This window comes from Chiloscyllium plagiosum, chromosome 7, assembly GCF_004010195.1.
Source record: "Chiloscyllium plagiosum isolate BGI_BamShark_2017 chromosome 7, ASM401019v2, whole genome shotgun sequence".
Classification (NCBI taxonomy): Eukaryota; Metazoa; Chordata; class Chondrichthyes; order Orectolobiformes; family Hemiscylliidae; genus Chiloscyllium; species Chiloscyllium plagiosum.
In genome coordinates, this window is record NC_057716.1 from 116,468,933 (window position 1) to 116,478,230 (window position 9,298).

The following is a 9,298-nucleotide window of genomic DNA, read 5'->3' on the forward strand; positions in this document are numbered from 1 at the left end:
TCTAGGTCCCGCCCCCATTCTCTGGACTCCACTGAATTCTCAACGAAAGGAACTGTGGACCTTGGAAATCAGAAGTAAGAAATTGCTGGAAAGTATCATCATGCCCATGCAGTGACCCTTCTGCGGAACCTTTTCTATGAACACACCCCACTTCCCTTATTCCAACCTCAAACCAATCCCCGCCCCATTCCTACAAAGCTGACCAATCGGATCATAAGAACCCCAGGAGACGTTCTCTCCTGCCTCCCATTGGCTAGAACGGGGAGATTGACAGCCGCGACATCCAATCGGCCAGACCGTGTTCGAAGCCCCGCCCCATAACCATGTAGCCATTTCGCGCACCCGGAAGCTGGTGTTTCCTGCAGTCGGAGGGAAGTTGCTGGTTGTTTTGTGAAGACGGTGAGAAATGGGATTGATGTTCTTTCTGCTCGTGGAAGGTTATAGTGAGGATATGTAGTCATACTGTAATGTTACTACAAGCACAGATTGTTCCGGGAAGTCCAACTGCAGTTTCCCCATGGGGGAAAAAATTCAGAAACTCCCGTCATGAGGAGCATGGAGCTGTTATCACTGAGATCAGTCAGTGTGTGACCCAGGGAGAATGGAGACAGAGAGATCAGAGAGTGTGGAGCTCCCAGCAAAGACTCAATTAAGCAGCTACTTTTAAATTGTAACCTTCCTATTTTGTTCTATAAATCTACAATAGTAAGTGAAGTCGGTTCATCTTGATTCAATATTTTTATTGAGATCTGTAATGAGCTGCCAGAGGAAGTGGAGGCGGGCGAGGGGGGGGGGGGGTGGGGGGGGGGGGGGGGGGAAGAGGGTGTTGGAGCCACTGAGATCAGACCTGGGAAGCCAATCTCCATCAGATGCCTCATGTGCAGTTTAATGTCTGTCATTTCTTTGCAGCTGCTAAAGTTGTGCTGTTGCAGTATAGTAGTATTGCCTCACACTTTTAAAAAAAAGAACAAGGAGAGGACTTACACGGCAAATGGTAGGGCCCTGGGGATTGCTGACAAGCAGAGACCTTGAGGTGCACGTACATAGTACCTTGAAAATGGTAGACTGAGTGCTGAAGGAAGTGTTTGGAACACTTGCCTTAATTGGTCAGGAGCAAAGCCATGTGTGGACTACTGCCTATAATTCAGGTCGCCCTGCTAGAGGAAGTATGTTATTAACTTGGAAGAGTGCAAAAAAGACTTACTGGGATGTTACAGAGATGAGAATATTTGAGTTATAAGGACAGGCTGGATAGGCTGGGATGTTTTTTTCCTGGGGTGTAAGGGGTGACCTGAAAGAGGTTTATCAAATCATGAAGGGCATGGGTAAGGTTAATAGCAAAGGTCTTTACCCCAGGTTAGGGGTTTACAAACCTATCGGGCATAGGTTTAAAAGGGACCGAAGAGGCAACTTTTTCATACAGGGTAGTGTATGTAGAGGTGGGTACAATTACAACATTTAAAAGACATTTGGACAAGGACATGGTTGGGAAAGGTTTACAAGGGTATGGACCAAATGCTGGCAAATTGTAAATGCACAATTCCCAAGCTAATAGCAGTTGTATTGACACAGAGGAAGGTTTAATGGGCAATTTAATATATTCAAAAACACTCCAATTTTTTTGTTCCAGAGTATTATTATTTGGGAAGGTATAACACCACCACAGCTAAAGATTTGAACAGGAGAGAAAATTTGATATCTTCAAGAGCGGAAATGGACACAGGTATTTTCATAGAATTTCTCTCCTGGAAAAAGCTTCTGATCTCAAGCAAGAACTTTACATAGGAAGTGGGAACAGGCTCGGGGCTGAGCAGATTGAGGAGAAAGTGATCATGTAGAATAGGCTTGTCCATTTGGTCACCCAGTGGCCAGAATGAGGCTTGCCAAGGTGTTTTATTCATGATTTATCAACCTGTTTGAAAATCCTACAACAGACCTCTGCGGGTGACATTCAAACATGGGCCTTGTGACCCAGAAGCAGGAACACACAGTGCCACTACAGCCCAGGACTAAATTACGTTTTACTCGTCTGGTCCGTTCCCTAGATGTCCCAAACAGTTTGTGACAGTCATTCCAAATACAGGTGGAAGATTCTGGAAGGAGATTGAGGACTGCTCCTGATTGTCATGTACTATCTGACAGAGCAGCAGTGAAGGCACAGAAATCCAGTTCCACGTTTTCATGGTGTGTGACTTGGAGGGGAACTAATTCAATGCCTACATTGTGCAGTGGCTGGGAAGATTCTGCACATCATTTCCCAAAGTTCCCTCACAATCAAGTTTGAAGTGACTGACATCTGGCTTATCCTGACACACACGTTTTGAATAAAAAAGTGGAACATTTGCAATTCTCCAATTCTCATGCACCACTTTTGTATTCAGGATGATTCAATATTTTCTCTAAGATTTCCACCCATCCCCTCCCACAGGACGGTGTGGTTGTGGGCAAACATTTCAACTCCCCCTCCCACTCTGCCGAGGACATGGAGGTCCTGGGCCTCCTTCACCGCCGCTCCCTCACCACCAGACGCCTGGAGGAAGAACGCCTCATCTTTTGCCTCGGAACACTTCAACCCCAGGGCATCAATGTGGACTTCAACAGTTTCCTCATTTCCCCTTCCCCCACCTCACCCTAGTTGCAAACCTCCAGCTCAACACTGTCCCTATGACTTGTCCTACCTGCCTATCTTCTTTTCCATCTATCCACTCCACCCTCCTCCCTGACCTATCACCTTCATCCCCTCCCCCACTCACCTATTGTACTCTGTGCTACTTTCTCCCCACCCCCACTCTCCTCTAGCTTATCTCTCCACACTTCAGGCTCTCTGCCTTTTTTCCTGATGAAGGGCTTTTGCCCGAAACGTCGATTTTACTGCTCCTCGGATGCTGCCTGAACTGCTGTGCTCTTTCAGCACCACTAATCCAGAAATGCTTTTATCGAATACATAACCAGTCCCTCTATCCAGTTCTGTCCAATATTTTGAACACTTTATTCACCTTTTTCATTCTATATGTTGGTGCCAATACTTAGCCAATTTAGGTAATCCATTCTTGACCAAACCAGTGAACCTCTCAACAGGACCATTGGGTCCACTCCTGCTGAGGTGTAACTCGTGCGATCTGAATAAGTTCCTGCTGCCTCAGAATTGTGCCCAATGCCTTAGGATTATGAAGGTCTCTCTGCTGTACCATACATGAAGGTGCTCTTTATTATCTATCCATTTCAATTCTGACCAGAACAAGGGAGGGTGGATATTGAGATCTTGCAATGTAGTTGGTACTAATGTGTACCAGTAGGACAAGTTGGAAGATGCAACTGAGAGAAGGTAAAGGATAGCTTGGGGGAGGAGGGCAAAGTTTGAAGTAGGGAATCTGAATACTTGGAGGGAAGACGAGGAAGTAGCCATCAGAACGTGAGGAGAGAAAGCCGGAGAGAAAGAAAGACGGAAAGGACAAGGATGGAAGGTCTTGGAGGAAATTATTCAAAATGGCGTTAGCTTATAGTGAACCTTTTCACTGTATTTTGCTGTATTACTCACTATAAAGTGCAAGAGACAATAAATAAATCATTCACCATTCATTCATTCTTTTAAATGGAACATAAAACTCTCCCAACAGCTGCTGATGGGGCACAGTATCAAAATACAAATGAATTCTCATGGAAATGTATCTAAGGAAATGGAAACTTACTAAATTGATGAGTTGAACTAAAGGGTCAATGATTCTATGACTCTATAAATTGAAATAACATTTTCCTAAAGTCACAACAGTCCTACTACCAGACCATAAGACTGCTCTGTCATTAGAGTTGATTTAATCTAAAGGTTACTATGCCTCAGGCAGTTGAGAAGAAGAGACCTTTATGCCACTGTGCAAGCTGATCCCATGCTGTTGGCATTATTCTGCAATGTAAACGTGCTGACCAGACAACTAAGCTAGACCACTGCAATGTGGTTGACTCTTAACTGCCCTTTGAAACGGCTGAGGAAGTCAGTAAGTTGTAACAATCGCTGCAAAGTCTGAACAATGAAATTAAACGGGACAGACCGCCTGACATCAGTGTAGGCATTGACAAAATGGCAAAATCAGTCCTGTTGAGACATAGGAATCTCCAGCACAGAGAAAGGCCCTTTGTGCCTGCGCTGGTCAAAAATGACCATCTAATTATTTCATTTTCCAACACTTAGCCCTTGTCTTGTATGCCTTGGCATTGCAAGTGCATATCTAAGTGCTTCTTAAATTTTGAGGGTTTCTGCTTCTAACCACCCTTGCAAGTAGTGAGTTCCAGATTTCTGCCAACTCAAGCTGAAAAGGGTTGTCCTCACATTTCCTGTAAACCTGTTACTCCTTACCTTAAAACTATTCCCCCGGTCATTGATTACTCCATCAAGAGGAAACATTTATTCCTGTTGACTTTATCCATGCCTCTTATAATTTTATACATCTCAATTATATTCTCTCTCAATCTCCTCTGCTCTGAGGAAAGTAACTCCAGTCTATCCAGTCTGTCTTTCAAATGAAACTTTACAGCCCAGGGAACATCCTGGTAAAACTCCTCTGCAACCTTTCTACTGCCATCACATTCCCTCCGATAAAATGGATTCCAAAACTGCACTGAATACTCTTTGTTGTGGCCCAATAAACAACTTATACACTTCCAGCATAACCTCCCTGTTCTTGAACTCTGTGCCTTTGCTAATAAAGACAAGTGTGTATATATAATCCTTCTTAACCAGTTTATTCCACCTGTCCTGATAGCTTAAGAGACTGGTGTACATGCAAACCAAGGTCCCCTGATCCCATTAATGTTTTTTGTCTATATCAATGATTTGGATGAGAATGTATGAGGCATGATTAGTAAGTTTGCAGATGACACTAAAATAAGCAATATCGTGGACAGTGAGGAAGGTTCTCAGAAATTGCAGCAGGACAGTGATCAGCTGGCGAAGCGGGCCAAGAAATGGTAAATGGAGTTTAATAGAGACAAGTGTGAGGTCTTACATTTTGGAAAGTCAAATCAAGGTTGGAGTTTCATGGTGAATGGTAAGGAGTGTAGTGGAACAGAGGGACTTTGGAGTTGAGGTGCATGGTTCTCTGAAAGTGGAGTCACAGGTTGACATGGCAGTGAAGGCGGCTTTTGACACACTGGCCTTCACCAGTCAGTGCACTGATAATAGAAGTTGGGAAGTTATGTTGCAGTTGTACAGAACGTCAGTGAGGCTGTCCTTGGAGTTTTGTGTTCCGTTTTGGTCACCTTGCTATAAGAAGGATGTTATTAAACTGGAAAGAGTGCAGAAGAATTTACAAGGAAGTTGCCAGGACTCAATGATCTGAGTTATAGGGAGAGGTTGGAAAAGCTAGGACCTTTTTCTTTAGAGTGTAAGAGGCTGAGGGGGCATCTTAAAGAAGTGTATAAGATCTTGAGAGGAATGGATAGTGTGAATGTACTCAGTCTTTTTCCCAGAGTTGAGGAATTGAGGACTAGGCAGCATCAGTTTAAGGTTATCAGGAAAAGAATAAAAGGGAATCCAAGGAGCAATCTTTTTACACAAGGTGGTATGCACTTAGAATGAGCTGCCAGTGAAAGTTGTTGAGGCAGGTACAATAACAACATTTAAAATGCATTCAGACAAATACATGGATAGGAGAACATGGGCCAAGTACAGGGAAATAGGGTTAGTGTGGATGGACATTGTAGTCGGCCTGGACCAGTTTGGGCCGAAGGGCATGTCTCCATGCTGTAGGACTCAATCTCTCCGTTTATATGGCCCAGAAACATGACTTGGGCTTTTGCAAACTGATTTTTCGCTATGTTTATCATCAAGCCCGCCTGATGAAGTCGATGGAACAATTCCGATAAATGCTCAAAATGTTCCTTCCATAGGTTACTAAAAATCAACACATCGCTGATGTACACCACACAATAGGATAATCCCAAAATGACTTTTGATTAGTCTTTGAAATGTGGCTGGTGCATTTTTCATGTCAAATGGCATGACTTTAAATAGGTACAGCCCACTTGGTGTCACGAAAGCCTAAATTGCCTTTGCTCTTTCGTGTAAGGATACCTACCAGTATCCTGAGTGAGTCCAGTTTAGAATATAAGTTGCTTGTCCCATGTGTTCAGTACAATCTTCCAAATGTGGAGTAGGATATGAATCAGATTTTGGGACCATTACTATGGCTGAGCTCCATTCACTATAACTCAGTTCGATGACATTGTCTTTGTTTAGATTAGATCAGATTCCCTACAGTATGGATACAGGCCCTTCGGCCCAACAAGTCCACACCAACCCTCTGAAGAGTAACCCACCCAGACCCATTTCCCTCTGACTAAGGCACCTAACACTATGGACAATTTAGCACGGTCAATCCACCTGATCTGCACATCTTTTGGACTGTGAGAGGAAACTGGAGCACCCGGCGGAAACCCACGCAGACATGGGGAGAATGTGCAAACTCCACACAGACAGTCACTCGAGGCAGCAGTGCGAACCACTGAGCCACCGTGCCACCCCAATCTCTTTCTGAACCTGTGGCAATGTTAGAGGGTTAAGCTTATAAGGATGTTGCTTAATTAGAATAGCATTTCCTGTACTAACATCATGCATAATTAGGTTAGTACTTGCCATCTTGTTGCCACAAAACTCGCAATATGATTGTATTAACTCTTTCAGATCATTTTGATTTTCCTGTAAAAGGTAATTCAATAATTTATCCCATTTTTGAGAACTTGCTCATTGTCCAATTTAATTGATGAATGTCAAATCAGTCTCATCTGAACTTGGTTCTTCACTCTGTACTGTAACATCCTGCATAATTAGATTACTATTTGAATGATGAATACAGGATTCTTGGCAGTATGGAGAAACAGAGGCATCGTGGGGCCCACCTACATAGATCCCTCAAAGTTGCCACCCAAGTTTATAAGGTTGTTGAAAAAGGCGTATAGTGTTTTGGCTTTCATTAACAGGGGATTGAGTTTTAAGAGCTGCAAGGTTAGATCAAACCTGGAATATTGTGTTCAGTTCTGGTTGTAGATACTTCAGAGGGAATGGAAAGGAGTTTTACCAGGATGCTGTCTGGATTGGAGGGTTTATCTTATTGAAGAGAGGTTGATTGAGCTAGGGCTTTTCACACTGGAGAGAAGGAGGAAGACAGGTGACTTGATAGAGTGTACAGGGTAATAAGAGACATAGATAGAGTAGGGATCCAGAGATTTTTTTCCCCAGGACAGAAATGGCTGTCACAAGGAGTCATAATTTTAAGGTGATTGGAGGAAAGTGTAAGGGAGATGTCAGAGGTAGGTTCTTTATGCAGACAGTGGTGGGTGTGTGGAATGCACTGCCAGCGGTGGTAAACGACTGCTGGAAAGCACATAGAAGACAGTAAATTGAGAGGTGTGTAGGTTAGGTTGATCTTAGATTAAGATAAATGCTTGGCACAACATCCTGGGCTGAAGGGCCTGCACTGTGCTGTACTGTTCTATGTTTTATGTATAATATGCTACTTTTGCTTTCCTTCCCTATCAAAACACCTTTTGAGCATATTCAAATGTCACAGACTGAGATTTCTTTCTGGCATTCCTATTCAACAATTCACCTCTTTAATTTCTTTTCAATTTAGTAAGATCCACTAATCCTTACCTTTAAAGGTTCCCCTGAGAATGTGTATACAGTATGAGCAGGCAGGGAAAGAGTTATGTTTTGAGTTTTGTGAACCAGAAGGTTCAGCTTGCATGACTTGGATCAGATAAGAACTTGCAGTAAACAATGAGGCAAGTAGTGGTTTAACATGGTGAAAAAGTATTTATTATGTAAAGCCATTTAACAAGATGAAGTAGCATTGAGTATGTAAAGTCAGTTAACAAGGTGAAAAGCATTCATTATGTGAAGCCAGTTAACACGGTTAAGAACATTCTTTGTATAACGCCAGATGGCTTAATCTTTACTATTGACACTCGCTGATCGTAATGGTCACCCAGTCAATATGTATGTTGCCTTATTTGTAAGTGACTGTATCATTCATTAAGAAACTGCTGTTAGAGAGAAGACCGAGAACTCACGTCCTTGTGCACATGGGCGATCGTTCTCTCTCTCTCTCCAGGGCACAGAATAAAGGAAGATAGAACCATACTGTGTCTCTGAGCATTTTGCTTTGACTGAGATGGGAACGGAATGACATACCTACCACGGGAGTAACACTAACACTTCAACTCCACTAACAAAATTGAACATTTTTGATTTCTTATCTGCTTCCTGTTTCATTACATGCTGTGCTACTTTCAAATAATGTCTAACCAACTCACCCATTCTATTTAATCGCTCCCTAAAATTTGACACATAATCCAAATATCTGGTCTCTGAACTCAGACTCACCAATTTCTTCTTAATTAAGTCTCACCTCATGCCCAAAAAGTAATTCAAATAGACTGAATTTACTTGATTCATTCGGTGCATACTTAATTGCACAGAGTACAAATGGAATTCCTTTATCCCAATCCTCTGGAGAACCCTGACTATAAGCCCTGAACATGGTCTTTAAATTTTGATGCCACCATTCAATGCTTCCTGCAATTCTGGATGGTATGCAGTGGATTTGAATTGTTTTAGAACTACTATCCTTGAATATTTCCTTGAACATCTTTGATGTAAAATTTTACTCTTGATCGGATTGTATCTCTGTGGGTAGTCTGTATTTGATAAAAAAAATTGAGTAGCTCTTCTACCATCTTTTTAGCCACGATACTGTGGCCTCTGGAATTTTAGTTGATACGTCAATTATGGTCAACAAGTACTGATTTCCACTTTTTGTTTTAGGTACGGGTCCTACACGATCAATTAAAACACTTGTAAAAGGTTCTTCAAATGCTGCAATGGGTGTTAAAAGTGTTGATTTTATCACTGTCTGAGATTACCCAATTGCCTGAAATGTATGACATGCCTGGCAAATCCAAGCACATCCTTATGCAGTCCAGGCCAAAATAAAAGTTTGCATTTTGAATTGAGTTTTTCTTACTCCCAAATGACCTCCTACTGGTAATTCATTGCTACCTGCAACACTTCCTTTCCATACGATCTGATGAACTTCTGCCCATTTATCATCTGCTCTAATATGTGATGCTCTCACTTTCTTAAAAATGACATCTTGGGGAGGAAATGAACAAGGAACAGGAGAATCGACGTTTCGGGCATGAGCCCTTCTTCAGAAATGAAGAAGTGGTTGGTTCGGGCTCATGCCCGAAACGTCGATTCTCCTGTTCCTTGGATGCTGCCTGACCTGCTGCGCTTTTCCAGCAG

General features: G+C 42.6%; 1 protein-coding gene across 1 annotated transcript in view; it reads left to right on the plus strand.

Moving 5' to 3' along the window:
* Positions 1–310: 310 nt before the first annotated feature.
* The window catches only part of epsti1 (epithelial stromal interaction 1), a 98,593-nt gene continuing 89,605 nt past the window's right edge, over positions 311–9,298 (plus strand). The window contains exons 1-2 of the mRNA XM_043694425.1: positions 311–399; positions 1,631–1,723. The gene's annotated coding sequence lies outside the window, so the exon portion shown is untranslated. The remainder of the gene's footprint in view (positions 400–1,630; positions 1,724–9,298) is intronic.